Raw genomic sequence first — 16,234 nt, forward strand, 5'->3', positions numbered from 1 at the left:
GCAACCGCACCGGGCCCCCCTTTAGCAGTGAGGTAATGGGAGCCGCTACCTGGCCAAAACCCCGGATAAATCTCCGGTAGTAGTTGGCAAAACCCAAAAACCGCTGCACCTCTTTTACCGTGGTCGGAGTCGGCCAATTACGCACGGCCTTTATGCGGTCACTCTCCACCACCACCCCCGAGGTGGAAATGCGATAACCCAGGAAGGAGACGGCTTGTTTGGAGAACACACACTTCTCAGCCTTGACGTATAAGTCATGCTCCAGCAGTCTGCCAAGCACTTTGCGTACCAGAGATACATGCGCGGCGTGAGTAGTTGAGTAGATCAGAATGTCATCGATATACACAACTACCCCCTGCACGTGCAGGTCCCTGAGAATGTCGTCTACAAAGGATTGGAAAACGGCTGGAGCATTCTTTAACCCATACGGCATGACGGAGTACTCATAGTGGCCCGATGTGGTACTAAATGCGGTTTTCCACTCGTCTCCTTTCCGAATATGCACCAGACTGTACGCGCTCCTGAGGTCCAGTCTTGTAAAGAACTGCGCTCCGTGAAATGATTCCACCGCCGAAGCGATGAGAGGTAGTGGGTAACTAAACCCCACTGTGATGGCATTTAGACCTCTATAATCAATACACCCTCCTTTTTCTTTACAAAAAGAGCTGCCAGAGTCGCCCTCCTGTCCGGGGCCCGCTGCGAGGGTCCCCAGTCCGGGGTCGGCGGAAAGGGTCTCCGCTCCAGAGGCGCCACCTAAGTGGTCCGGACTGCCGGCCTGACCAAACCATAATAGAGACATAAAAAGGATCTCTAAGGTCAGGGCGTGACAGTACCCCCCCCCCCCCCCCCCCCCCAAAGGTGCGGACTCCGGCTGCAAAAACCTAAACCTATAGGGGAGGGTCTGGGTGGGCATCTATCCGCGGTGGCGGCTCTGGTGCGGGACGTGGACCCCGCTCCACCTTAGTCTTGGCCCACTTAGGTGGCGCCTCTGGAGCGGAGACCCTTTCCGCCGACCCCGGACTGGGGACCCTCGCAGCGGGCCCCGGACAGGAGGGCGACTCTGGCAGCTCCGGACAGGAGGGCGACTCTGGCAGCTCCGGACAGGAGGGAGACTCTGGCTGCTCCAGACAGGAGGGAGACTCTGGCTGCTCCGGACAGGAGGGAGACTCTGGCTGCTCCGGACAGGAGGGAGACTCTGGCTGCTCCGGACTGAAACCCGTCGCTCGAGTCTCCGGACTAGAGGGCGTCGCTGGAGGCTCCGGACTAGAGGGTGCCGCTGGAGGCTCCGGACTAGAGGGCGTCGCTGGAGGCTCCGGACTAGAGGGCGTCGCTGGAGGCTCCGGACTGAAGGGCGTCACTGGAGGCTCCGGACTAGAGGGCGTCGCTGGAGGCTCCGGACTGACGGCCTTCGTTGGAGGCCTCGTGCCATAACTCCTCACTGGAGGCTTCGTGCCATGGATCATCACTGGAGGCTTCTTGCCATGGATCATCACTGACGGCTTCGTGCCATGGATCATCACTGGGGGCTTCTTGCCATGGATCATCACTGGAGGCTTCGTGCCATGGATCATCACTGGAGGCAGGCAGCTGTCAATCAGGCAGCTGTCAATCGTTGTCTCTGATTGAGAACCATACTTAGGTAGCCTGTTCCCACCTGTGTTTGTGGGTAGTTGTTTCCTGTTTTGTGTTTTTTCACCTTACAGGACTGTTTCGGTTCGTTCACTCTCTTTGTTGTTTTTTGTCATTCAGTGTTCTGTTTATTTAATTAAAAGGCATGAACACTTACCACGCTGCGTGTTGGTCCGATGATTCCTATTCCTCATCATCAGACGAAGAGGAGAGTCGTTACACTCAGTCAACTTTTGCATGCTGTCTAATTCTGTTCTGCAGCCAGTGTGTTTACAGTCATGGTGTGCTCAATGCTCTCCTTGGGGCGGCAGGGCGTTAACCAGGAGTGCCTTCTCACTGCCAAGCATTTCCAGGGCCGCTGGATCTTAACCTTAGTGACGGTCCGGTGGCTTTTCACAATTATTTATTTATTTATTTTAATCTGAAGGTAATCTTAGCTACCTGGGATCACAGTCGGGGTCTGAGCCAGATGGGTTGCGGCTTGGCTTTTGGTTCTGATTGCTCACCACGCAGGGCAGGGCAATGGCTTAATGTGGTATTGGTGCCTAACGCTTCCTGATCTGTTTACTGGTGACATCCTGTGGATTTAAAGAGAAATGCAGCCTTTTCACATATTTTGAGCTGTCCGTCAAAGAGTTAAACGCTGACTCAATAACTTAGGTGTCTGAACTGACTTCAAGAGGATATTTCAAGTATTTTATTGTAGTAGTCATTTCATTTGAAAACTCAACTCCTCACAGGTTACTTTTGACCTCCTTTCCCAAATCTGTTTTCCTCCCAGGTGAGCAGGAGGCAGTGTTCGGGGGCACAGAGAGCAAAGCCTACGTGGTGGATGCCTACTGCCCCCACCTGGGAGCCAATCTGGCAGTAGGGGGGCATGTAGTGGGACAGAGCATAGTGTGCCCGTTCCACAGCTGGCAGTGCCGGAGGAAAGACGGGAAGTGTGTGAGCATCCCTATGCACAGAAAGGTGAGAAGCCATGACTAACTCAATGTAATTTAACTATGTTTATAATGTATCCAGCTAAAACAATGGGATTCGATGTCTGTCAACTATGTAATCTTTCGTGACAGCCTTAACATTATTAGTTGATTTGGTCCTTTGCGCCAAGATTATAAACAGTGTAATGTCTTAAATTACATTTTAAAATAGATTGATGTGTCATTTAGAGAAATATAATAATGTATTTTTTCATTCAGTTGATACCTGTTGATCCAAGGTGCGCTGCTATCCCAGTATGGAGACCAGCGGTCAGGTTCTGGTGTGGTTCCACTGTGACGGAGAGGAACCCGGCTGGATGGTACCAAAGCTCACACAGGGAGAATAGGTCTACCGGGGATGCACTGAGCACTTCATCAATGCAAACATAGAGGTTTGTTTTCTGTTGTAGATGTGTGTTTGATAAAGAAAAAGTCTTTATTTTATACTTTTGTTTTTTGTTTTACCATATGATTACTTTAGGTGTGTGCAGTGGCGACCCGTCATTCAGCGGGGTGGTTGCCTGTTTTGCATGTTATTTTGGCATTAATACGTGTCACATATTAGTTTGCAAACAATGTAAAAACAAATACAAAATAATTGAGTTAATAAAGCTGCATACAAACATGGTCTCTTTTTGCGTTCTTGAGTAAGGCAGCTCCAAAATGCAGGTGTTTCAGCCTTGTGGTGGTGGTGCAGCCAGTGGAAAATACGGAGCGTAGGGGTTGGTAATTTTCTGTAGTGACTGTGCCATTACTTCACTGTGCCATTGCTAGATATGTTGATTTATTTACTTATTTTTAACTGTTGGTTTGTTTAGCCAAAGTCTAATTTATTGTGTCAGGTTAAGGTTTATTTTATTTTCAAATATCAGTGTTATCACTCATGGGGAGTTACATTAGAAGTGCCCATCCAAGAAAGCTCAAGGTCATTGCCCACAGACAAAATGACTTCAAATCACGTTATATCTACAGTAGCTTTGATTGGATTGATCATGTCAACATCATACTTTCAAAATCTTAGCTAGCAGTCATCATCATGAATCAAGTCGACAATCTCCTGGCAAATCCTTTTTAATCTTTGTCATATGAAGAGAAATTATAGGTAAAACATTTCGGTGCTCATCGGCCATTGGACATAAACATTACACAACAAGTTGTAAATCGCAAATTTAACAATGAGTGGTTTGGAAGGAATCAGTGGCTGACTGCAAGGATTGCAAAGCAATCACTAGCCTGCTATTCAGTTGAGTGGCTTTGTGGCCATGCTGGCAATCCAGCATGATTTCTGCCTCAAAACAACTGTTAACTCAGAACTGGGAAATCTGACTTCAGTGAGTTCAAGACAATTGGGAACTCGGAGAAAAAACATGCTCAGACTGGGAAAATACGTTTTGAACGGTCATCCAACTCTGAATTGTAAGTCGGGAACTCTGAACTCTTTCTCAAGCTCCGACCTGCAGATCACTGACATCATCATGATTCAACCTTTTTTCCCGAGTTCCCAGTTGTCTTCAAAGCACCATAAATCCAGAGAATGCCAGACTTTGATGACAAATTTTGATGACAAAATGTGCCCACAAAGGACCTCTGCGCCACCTTCCTGTTCAAGTGAGCACAGCACAACAAGGTGAGTCCAAAATATATTGTACACTATTGCATGAATTACATAATATGCCAGGGAGATATGTATACTGTAGCTAAGAAAGTAATACTAAGTGTATGTTGTGAAGTAAGCTGTTAGTAGCCCATGTGCCTCACCCTAATAAGTTGCTCTATTTTCCACTCTTAATTTTGCCTACTGTTCTGACTTGGTGGTGCACATGTAGCCTATAACCTATTTTAGAGAAATGTAATCATAGAATTTTGTAATAGCTTTCAATGTCTGCTTATATGCCCCCTTTTTTATCCTACGGTTCTGACTTTGTGTACAGGGAGAACACTGTGGCACTGAGAACACTGAGAACACACTGGCCAAGAATGGCCAGTTTCTGAATTCTGTCACTGTACATTTCAAAAGTGCTGAACAAATAGTTATATTGACCACGTCTGTCCTAGCTTGCTCATTAATGTCTTAATCGGAATTACGGATTTCCTCTTATCTGTTTGTCCTCCCCTTATGCCATAGTTTGTACATCTCAATTGTCATTAGAAACCACATTTGTTTAAGCAAGTCAGCCATATCAGCTATGTTTTTTTTTAAAGGCAGTAAATGAGGCTAAATTAATTGTTTCGCTGCCAGACAAGGCTCCGCTGATAGCCAGGTGTAGCACTGGTAAGCTGTTGGGACATCTTTATGTAGGCCCTAACAGTTTGTGGTCACTGTTTGTCCCCGTTACAGTGCAATTAATGTATTGTTCAGTGTTGTGTTGTGGCTTTGCTGGCATGCACCCCCCCCCCCCCCCCCCCCAAAAAAAAAATATATATATATTGTTTGCCCACAAAGTTTTTCTTGCTAAAATTGCCACTGGGTGTGTGTTATTTTGTAAATCCTCAAAACTTTGTCTTATAGATAGAAAGCCAGCTGTGCCTTTTCCTCTCTGTGACTGTCCCCTGTAGGAGATCCCTGAGAATGCAGAAGATTTTGCCCACCTGGCCCACCTGCAAACACCAGGCACTGTGAGTGGGGTTGACCTGCGCTACACCAACAGCAAAACCTTGGACTCTGTAAGGTATGACTGGAAGCTAAGGGCTTCCTGACTATGTGAACTTACCACTCTGGGCCCTAGTTATACTGTATATACATGTAGAACTTCTTTAAATGGTGCCTTAATGGTGTGTCCTTACAAATACTTGATGGAGTGTGTGTGTGAGTTCAAGGTGCAATGGGAATCTGAGTCTGAGCCCACTAAGCACTGCTCCCAGATGCTGGTGGAACATGCCCTTGCTGTGTTTGGTCGCCACTGGCCTCTACTGGACGTGGATGTAGTGGCTCGACAGGTACAGATGATCACTCACAGACAGTGGTGGAAAAAGTACCCAATTTTCATACTTGAGTAAAAGTAAAGATACCTTAATATAAAATGACTCAAGTAAAAGTGAATGTCACCCAGTAAAATCCTATTGAGTAAAAGTCAAAAACTATTTGGTTTTAAATATTTTATTTTTATTTTTTATTTCACCTTTATTTAACCAGGTAGGCTAGTTGAGAACAAGTTCTCATTTGCAACTGCGACCTGGCCAAGATAAAGCATAGCAGTGTGAACAGACAACAACACAGAGTTACACATGGAGTAAACAATAAACAAGTCAATAACATGGTAGGAAAAAGAGAATCTATATACAATGTGTGCAAAAGGCATGAGGTAGGCAATAAATCGAATAATTACAATTTAGCAGATTAACACTGGAGTGATAAATCATCAGATGATCATGTGCAAGAAGAGATACTGGTGTGCAAAAGAGCAGAAAAGTAAATAAATAAAAGCAGTATGGGGGTGAGGTAGGTAAATTGGGTGGATAGTTTACAGATGGACTATGTACAGCTGCAGCGATCGGTTAGCTGCTCGGATAGCAGATTTTTAAAGTTGTTGAGGGAGATAAAAGTCTCCAACTTCAGAGATTTTTGCAATTCGTTCCAGTCGCAGGCAGCAGAGAACTGGAAGGAAAGGCGTCCAAATGAGGTTTTGGCTTTAGGGATGATCAGTGAGATACACCTGCTGGAGCGCGTGCTACGGGTGGGTGTAGCCATCGTGACCAGTGAACTGAGATAAGGCGGCACTTTACCTAGCATAGCCTTGTAGATGACCTGGAGCCAGTGGGTCTGACGACGAACATGTAGCGAGGGCCAGCCGACTAGGGCATACAGGTCGCAGTGGTGGGTCGTATAAGGTGCTTTAGTAACAAAACGGATGGCACTGTGATAAACTGCATCCAGTTTGCTGAGTAGAGTATTGGAAGCTATTTTGTAGATGACATCGCCGAAGTCGAGGATCGGTAGGATAGTCAGTTTTACTAGGGTAAGTTTGGCGGCGTGAGTGAAGGAGGCTTTGTTCCGGAATAGAAAGCCGACTCTAGATTTGATTTTGGATTGGAGATGTTTGATATGAGTCTGGAAGGAGAGTTTGCAGTCTAGCCAGACACCTAGGTACTTATAGATGTCCACATATTCTAGGTCGGAACCGTCCAGGGTGGTGATGCTAGTCGGGCGTGCGGGTGCAGGCAGCGAACGGTTGAAAAGCATGCATTTGGTTTTACTAGCATTTAAGAGCAGTTGGAGGCCACGGAAGGAGTGTTGTATGGCATTGAAGCTCATTTGGAGGTTAGATAGCACAATGTCCAGGGAAGGGCCGGAAGTATACAGAATGGTGTCGTCTGCGTAGAGGTGGATCAGGGAATCGCCCGCAGCAAGAGCAACATCATTGATGTATACAGAGAAAAGAGTCGGCCCGAGAATTGAACCCTGTGGTACCCCCATAGAGACTGCCAGAGGACCGGACAACATGCCCTCCGATTTGACACACTGAACTCTGTCTGCAAAGTAGTTGGTGAACCAGGCAAGGCAGTCATTAGAAAAACCGAGGCTATTGAGTCTGCCGATAAGAATATGGTGATTGACAGAGTCGAAAGCCTTGGCCAGGTCGATGAAGACGGCTGCACAGTAATGTCTTTTATCGATGGCGGTTATGATATCGTTTATGACCTTGAGCGTGGCTGAGGTGCACCCGTGACCGGCTCGGAAACCGGATTGCACAGCGGAGAAGGTACGGTGGGATTCGAGATGGTCAGTGATCTGTTTGTTGATTTGGCTTTCGAAGACCTTAGCTAGGCAGGGCAGGATGGATATAGGTCTGTAACAGTTTGGGTCCAGGGTGTCTCCCCCTTTGAAGAGGGGAATGACAGCGGCAGCTTTCCAATCCTTGGGGATCTCAGATGATACGAAGGAGAGGTTGAACAGGCTAGTAATAGGGGGTGCGACAATGGCGGCGGACAGTTTCAGAAATAGGGGGTCCAGATTGTCAAGCCCAGCTGATTTGTATGGGTCCAGGTTTTCCAGCTCTTTCAGAACATCTGCTATCTGGATATGGGTAAAGGAGAAGCTGGGGACGCTTGGGCGAGTAGCAGCGGGCCGGGCGGGGCTGCTGGCCAAGGTTGGAGTCGCCAGGTGGAAGGCATGGCCAGCCATTGAGAAATGTTTGTTGAAGTTTTCGATTATCACGGACTTATCAGTGGTGACCGTGTTATCTAGCCTCAGTGCAGTGGGCAGCTGGGAGGAGGTGCTCTTGTTTTCCATGGACTTTACAGTATCCCAGAACTTTTTGGAGTTAGAGCTACAGGATGCAAATTTCTGCTTGAAAAAGCTGGCCTTTGCTTTCCTGACTGACTGCGTGTATTGGTTCCTGACTTCCCTGAACAGTTGCATATCACGGGGGCTCTTCGATGCTATCGCAGTTCGCCACAGGATGTTTTTGTGCTGGTCGAGGGCAGTCAGGTCTGGAGTGAACCAAGGGCTATCTGTTCTTGGTTCTGCATTTTTTGAACGGAGCATGCTTGTCTAATATGGTGAGGAAGTAACTTTTAAAGAATGACCAGGCATCCTCAACTGACGGGATGAGGTCAATATCCTTCCAGGGTACCCGGGCCAGGTCGATTAGAAAGGCCTGCTCGCAGAAGTGTTTCAGGGAGCGTTTGACAGTGATGAGGGGTGGTCGTTTGACCGTGGACCCGTGGCGGATCCAGGCAATGAGGCAGTGATCGCTGAGATCTTGATTGAAGACAGCAGAGGTGTATTTGGAGGGCAAGTTGGTCAGGATAATGTCTATTAGGGTGCCCATGTTTACGGATTTGGGGTTGTACCTGGTGGGTTCCTTGATGATTTGTGTGAGATTGAGGGCATCAAGCTTAGATTGTAGGACTGCCGGGGTGTTAAGCATATCCCAGTTTAGGTCACCTAACAGAACAAACTCTGAAGCTAGATGGGGAGCGATCAATTCACAGATGGTGTCCAGGGCACAGCTGGGAGCTGAGGGGGGTCGGTAGCAGGCGGCAACAGTGAGAGACTTCTTTCTGGAGAGATTAATTTTTAAAATTAGAAGTTCAAACTGTTTGGGCATAGACTTGGAAAGTATGACAGAACTTTGCAGGCTATCTCTGCAGTAGATTGCAACTCCTCCCCCTTTGGCAGTTCTATCTTGACGGAAAGTGTTATAGTTGGGTATGGAAATCTCAGAGTTTTTGGTGGCCTTCCTAAGCCAGGATTCAGACACGGCAAGGACATCAGGGTTGGCAGAGTGTGCTAAAGCGGTGAGTAAGGCAAACTTAGGCAGGAGGCTTCTGATGTTGACATGCATGAGGCCAAGGCTTTTTCGATCACAGAAGTCAACAAATGAGGGTGACTGGGGACATGCAGGGCCTGGGTTTACCTCCACATCACCCGAGGAACAGAGGAGCAGTAGGATGAGGGTGCGGCTAAAGGCTATCAAAACTGGTCGCCTAGAGCGTTGGGGACAAGGAATAAAAGGAGCAGATTTATGGGCGTGGTAGAATAGATTCTGAGCATAATGTGCAGACCAGGGTATGGTGGGGCACGGGTACAGCGGAGGCAAGCCCAGGCACTGGGTGATGATAAGAGAGGTCGTATCTCTGGACATGCTGGTCTCAATGGGTGAGGTCACCGCATGTGTGGGGGGTGGGACAAAGGAGGTATCAGAGGTACGGAGAGTGGAACTACGGGGTCCATTGCAAACCAAAACAATGATAACTAGCCTGAACAACAGTATGCAAGGCATATTGACATTTGAGAGAGACATACAATAAGGCATAAAGTGATTGCAGGTCATGATTGGGAGAGCTAGCTAAAACAGCAGGTCAGATAACAGCAGCTAGTCGGCTAACACAGCAACAGAAGGTAAAAATGGCGACGACTGGGCAGAGAGGGTCGGATTAACTACACACAGATCCTGAGTTAAGGCACAGAGCCGACAGATAAAACACAAATAAACAGAATGGAGTACCGTGAATTAATGGACAGTCAAGCAGGCATAAGCTATGTAGCCAAGTGATCATAGTGTCCAGGGGCCAGCCGTAGATGAAGTAGTGAGGCCTCCACTAAGCTAGCCCGGCGGCGTTTAAAGTTAGTAGCCCGGGGGGGGGGTGGTCTGCTCAGACGGAGGGGGTCTGCTCAGACGGAGGCCGGTTGAGGGCACAGCGGATGGGGTATTTGTCTGCAGACCAGACGTGGTCGTGTCGACAGAGAATCCAAGCCGGATGGCGGTGGTGAAAGAGAGGTTGTGAGTTGTAGAATTGTGTTTGCTAACTGGTGCTAGCTTCGTGACTCAGACAGCTAGTCATGGGTAGCAAGCTAGCAGAAGATGGAGGTCTGTTTTTAGCCACGCCGTGCAATTCCGTCGGTAGATTAGTGGGGTTCCGTGTGGTAGAGGGGACCAATCCAGTTGTCAAAATAGTTATAGTGGCCTAAGAAGATTGTTCGATAGACCTGTTCAGATAGCAGCCGATATGCTCAAGACAGCTAACGATTAGCGGGCCGCAGTTAGTATATGGACGTTCAGGTTACGTCGCGATGGAGGGGCCGGTTGAAATACTCCCTCGGGCAGATAACGTCGGTATCCCAGTCGTGAAGGCCCGGTGGGGCTCCGCATCGGCAGTAAAACGGGTCCGGATAGGTGATTGTAGCCCAGGAGTGGCTGATGGCACTCTTCAGCTGGCTAGCTCCGGGATAATTGGTGTTTGCTCCGGAATTGATGTTAGCCGGTAGTCACTCGGATAGCAGCTAGTTAGCTGCAAGATCCAGGTGTAAATGTCCAGGGGATATGGAGAGAAAAATAGGTCTGGTATGCTCTGGTCTGAGTCGCGTTGTACAAAACTGGCAATAGTTTTCCGAGCTAAAGGATAGCTGATGAGCGCTAGCTGTGGTTAGCTGAACTATTAACGTTAGCTACTAACGTTAGCTTGTGAGCTGGCTAACTTCTGGTTAGCTTGTTAGCTTCTGTTGTAGATTTCGGATACGAGGTGAATAATACTTTTGAGGAAGAAAAAAAAAACAGATCCGCACCACATTTGATGAGGTGGGTTGCAGGAGAGTGTTTTGAAGTTGAGTTTTTAAGAAGAAAATAATATATATATAAAAAGATATGCGAAGAAAAATATATATACACGGGACAAGACGAGGACAATGGACATCTGACTGCTACGCCATCTTGGATATCCTTAAGTATCAAAAGTAAAAGTAAAAATATAAATTATTTCAAATTCCTTATATCAAGCAAACCAGACTGCACAATGTTCTTTACATTTTTGCTACAGATAGCCAGGGGCACACTCCAACACTCAGACATAATTTGCAAACAAAGCATTTGTATTTAGTGAGTCCGCCAGATCAGATGCAGTAGGGATGGCCAAGGATTGTCTCTTTAAGTGCGTGAATTAGAAAATGTTCCTGTCCTGCTAAGCATTCAAAATGTAATGAGTTTTTGGGTGTCAGGGAAAATGTATGGAGTAGAAAGTACATTATTTTCTTTAGGAATGTAGTGGAGTAAAAGTACATTTTTTTAAAATAAATATAAATAGTAATGTAAAGTACAGATGCCCCAAAAAACGACTTAAGTAGTACTTCAAGTATTTTTACTTGAGTACTTTACACCACTGCTCACGGACAGGCAGGCAGGCAGACAGACAGGAAGACAGACTGCCCCCAGGGCAGCACTAGATAGTGTTTAGAAAATGATGTCCCTGGGGTGATGCATTCAGTCATAAAACACAGCTGAAGTGTGTCAGCCAAGGCCACCCAGTGCAAAGACTGCTCTTGGTTTTAGCCTCTCCGTCAGCTTAGATATATGTCACTGTCTCCAAGGAATAAACTGGCCATTCAGACAGCTTTTTCAGCTCTTATTTTCGCTTGACTGTGCTTTGGATCTATGTACACGGCTGCTTCCAAACAAGTTGCCTCAGCCATTATGATGATGTTGAACAAGCCCTTTGGCAGTGTGGAGACGACCTAGAACTCTGTCTTAGGTCATCTGGGGTTGGAGAGTGTGGTCCCTGGGTGCTGGAGAGACAGAACAAGGAACAGTATCCAAACACTCATCATAGAAAGCAATTAACATTCACCTTAGTTTAGTATCAATAACAGTGTTTCATTCTGATGTGCCCAGCAATATAAGCCAATTAAATGTGTTGATGAAAGGTCCATTTAGCTCCACCCAGAATTGTGTACATTTGTGACGCCCGTGGAGCCTCTACTGCACTGTGTCCCACTACATCTTCTACCAGAGCAGCCAATGGTCCAACCGTTCTCAATGTGGTACATCATATTACAAACAAGACGAATATCATATGCATGTCAATTCATACGCCTCATTAGTATCCTTAACCTCTCAGAGTCTAAGCCCTAAACCAGGGGTGTCAAACTCATTCCACGGAGGGCCTAGTGTCTGCAGGTTTTTGGTTTTTCCTTTCAATAAAGCCCTAGACAACCAGGTGTGGGGAGTTCCTAACTAATTAGTGATGTTAATTCATCAATCAAGTATAAGGGAGGAGCAAAAACCCGCAGACACTCGGCCCCCCGTGGAATGAGTTTGACACCTGTGCCCTAAACTATAAGGAATTGTTTTAATGAATTCATATCGAATTTAGCTATTTGATTTATAATTTTAATACCCCTTGAAGTATAAAAAAATAGATATAATTTTTTAGGGGTCCTTACTGCTATTAGCCCATACAAATGCATTGAATAACAGATTCACTACATGGGACAACAGATAGTCCCAAAATAATATCAAAAGGAAGTTTGTTCTGAAGTGTCTCTCCTATATCTGAGAGATATAAAACAGATCAGGAAACATTTGTTTTTTAACTGCATATTTTGGGCATTAATCATATTCAATTGGTCATAATTTGTTTGAAAAACGCCACACCCGTTGTTTAGCTGAATGGAACGTTCGTACCCTGTATATTTAGCATACTGTTTAAATTCAACACATCATAAATCTAGCCTCATGCTATAGTGTTTGGTAAGAGTTAGGGTCTTGTCCCAAATGGCAACCTATTCCCTATATAGTGCACTACTTTCGACCAGGACCCAGATCTCATATTGTATTGATGAATTTTTTTATATACATTTTTTAAATATTGATGTCATAAATCATTTGTATGGTTCTTTATTATAAATGTAATTATTTGTCACGTTTGACTGTGTAATCCCTTGCAATGAAACTTTATTCTCTGAGAGTGAGGTGGATATATCTCCTTTTGCATCAAAATGTGATTGTTTGTCTCTCTGAAATGAAACCATCTAGGGAAAGGTTTCAAACAAATACATGTCTGTCATTTAACAACCCCATGCCATGATGAGATGGGGGAACACACCTGTCTCTTCCATAAGTTCATTAAACTGTTGGATTCAAGCTTGAAATATACTTATTCATGTTACCATAGCAGAACTTAGTGATTACTTTAATATGTACAAGGAATGTATATGTTGGGGGTCAAGGAAGGGTAAAGAGGAACTATGTGTGTGGAAGTGAGTGAGAAAAGGGGAAGTGCATAAAGTTAATATTCTGTATGTTATTGTTGAATATGAATGTTCCTAAGGAGGGAGACAAAGAGCAACAGTCTAGTTTAAATTCTTGACAAGGCAGGTCAGTTGCTGAGGAACTAGGACCATAAGGGATGTGGAACTCAACTCGAGATAAGGTCAACAGTTGAAGAGAGAAGACACTGCTGGGAGGGGTCCACTCCGAAGACCATCTGATTACAGTCCTATCTCACACACACACACATTTCCATGCCCATGAGGGTCCTAGATTTAGGCAGGGCCATGACAATACCAATAAGATGAACCTACTGTGTTTCTGCCTAACAACAGAGAAGCAGTGTTTTTCTTAGACATGCAAGGAGGTACAGGAACTCCACCTAGTCGCAAGGTATAAATATGTGCTTGTGTGACTTGTATGTTGTGTTTGCAGCTGAAGCACCCAGTGGGTTGAATAAACTTCTTGGGTTTGAGCTTTTTCTAGTTGTCGGTTTGAGTTTTCACTCTGTTTGTTCAGAACCTAACAAAACAAAAAATAGAATTTACCAACATTTCTGAAAATGGATACATATATATAAATTCATCACTATTTATTGAAGGTTTTGATGTGTAACTAACAGTTTTTTGTTCTGACTGTTTGTGTCCCGGTTTGAGTGGGACGTGATGATCTGGAACGATAAGAAGTACATCTCTAAGCCCCTGCTGGTGAAGGAGGACTCTGCCATCCAGAAACACAGGCGCTGGTTCAGTCAGTTCTACAGCGACAACAGCCCTCGCCTGCACTACCAGCACAACACCCTGGACTTCTTATCTCACACACTGGAGGAAGCAGAAGACATCCAACGGAGGTAATGGCCCAAAAAGACATTAAATCTCCAAAAGGCATTCAAATATAAAAAGAAGAGGACACCCTTGGACTCAGAATGGGGAGAAAATTAACACCAGAAAACGGTTAGTCTTTTGCAGAAACCATTACTTTAATCCGGCCAGTTCCTTCATGGATAATGAATTGTGGGGCCTTGTGATTCAAAGCAGCATTAATAAAAGTAGCATTTGTTATTGTTTTGATAACTGAGCTGTAACCAAGTGCCCAAAGGGCCTCTTATTCTACCAAAGCCCAAAACTCATTCGCTGCTCAATGTTCGCTACATACTTCAGTCCGAGATTGCCATCATTGAATTTGTTTGTGGTGACCTGAAAATGAGGGGTGTTATACTAAACAAAGTAATCAGCGATTGGATCATCTCTAACCAATCAGAGTACCAAAGCCAATAACACATTTTTTAAACGTTGCTTTGCCCACTTGTGTTCTGTCTCTGGCCTAAGCCATCGGATTCAGGGACCAATTAGTTCGGTTAGAATGTGTTTGCGTTCTAGAAATCATTGGGGAGGTACTTAAGAGGTAGCCATTTGCGTAGAATAAACTAACGTCCGTGGGCGTGGAGTAGAGTTTGGTTGGAGCAAAGCATTTGTGCTCCACATTTTCTCTTAATTGGACTTCCATAGCAAGACAAAGTGCTGGTGGGAGGTTTTTTCTTTTCCCTTTCTTGTTATTTTTCAAACAAAGCAACAAAATTCCCTCAAATCTCTCATCACCGCTGTACAGGTGTAAAAAGTTACCAGACTATCTTTGGGCTGTTCAGTGTAGGAAATGAAGACTCTCTGAGGACTGCTCCCCTTTCACTTCTCTTTCTTCTGATTTCTTCTGATTTCTCCTGGTGTCTTAAATCCAGTTTATCCTCATCTCAGTCATACAGGATCCAGCCCATATTACCGGGAAAATCAATCAGAACCAAGCAATATGAATAGATATGCCAGAATGCCTAGCCTATATTGTAACTGATAGTAAGACTACATACTGTGTGAATGAACAAGAATGTATTGATAAAAGGTGTGCTGTCTGTACATTGTTATATGATTCCAGCAGGCTTCAGTTTGATCTTTGTACCTCCAGGAACCATGGACCTGTGAGTAGCATACAAAATAGGCCAGTGTAAAAACACTCACTCCCTATAACTGAAACCACGTCATTTATTTTCGGCCTAAGCTCTCAAGGAAGTCCCAAATCAAGCAGTCGTGGCTTGTGAGGACAACACTAAGTGTTCCAAAACGAGTACTTAAAGCATTCATGTTGTCCGCGCCCCCGTGGAAATCTAGTTAGCATAATAAAAAACTCCCCATGAAATCTGTCAGTTTAAGCTAGAGATGTCAATTTTTTTGCATTGGATGCGTCTCAATCCACCGTATCCGCCGGTCACACTTCCGCATCTGAAAGGTGACAGAGCTGGAGCCGTGTCAGACCACGACACATCCTGAATATCGATCTTCTCATCTGTAGTGTCCGAACGGTTTGGCCTACAAACAATTATGACTCCTATATGGAAAGATGACACTGTTTTGCTCTACGATCCCCACAAGCGTCTTGGGACTGGTTTGAAGTCGGCATAGCCGATCTGCCAACTTCTGTCTGTAGCGTCCGAACAGTTTGACTAAACACTAATATGACCCGTCTGTGGAAAGGTGAGACTCTCGTGAACACGTACATGATGGTTGTTTTGAGGAAAGATGAGAGTCACTCTAGGACGCCCATAGGCTTTACAAGACTCTGAAGGTCCCCCGGTACCAGTTGAAAAAATGTATGTATATCGAGTACCAGTCAAAAGTTTGGACATTGTAGAATAATAGTGAAGACATCAAACCTATGAAATATCACATATGGAATCATGTAGTAACCAAAAAAGTGTCAAAAAATCAAAATACGTTTTATATTTTATGTTCTTCAAAGTAGCCACCCTTTGCCTTGATGACAGCTTTGCACACTCTTGCCATTTTCTCAATTAGTTTCACCTGGAATGCTTTTCCAACAGTCTTGAAGGAGTTCCCACAGTACTTGTTGGTTGCTTTTCCTTCACTCTGCGGTCCAACTCATCCCAAACCATCTCAATTGGGTTGAGGTCGGGTGATTGTGGAGGCCAGGTCATCTGATGCACTCCATCACTCTCCTTCTTGGTCAAATAGCCCTTACACAGCCTGGAGGAGTGTTGGGTCATTGTCCTTTTGAAAAACAAATGAAAGTCCCACTAAGCGCAAACCAGATGGGATGGCGTGTCACTGCAGAATGCAGTGGTAGCCATACTGG

The 16,234-nt window shown here is 45.3% G+C and overlaps 1 pseudogene; it reads left to right on the top strand.

Annotated features, from left to right (window-relative positions):
• Positions 1 to 1,919: 1,919 nt before the first annotated feature.
• Positions 1,920 to 13,947, top strand: LOC129863288 (cholesterol 7-desaturase nvd-like; annotated as a pseudogene).
• Positions 13,948 to 16,234: the final 2,287 nt, after the last annotated feature.

This window comes from Salvelinus fontinalis, chromosome 10 (genome assembly GCF_029448725.1).
Source record: "Salvelinus fontinalis isolate EN_2023a chromosome 10, ASM2944872v1, whole genome shotgun sequence".
NCBI classification, from domain to species: domain Eukaryota; kingdom Metazoa; phylum Chordata; class Actinopteri; order Salmoniformes; family Salmonidae; genus Salvelinus; species Salvelinus fontinalis.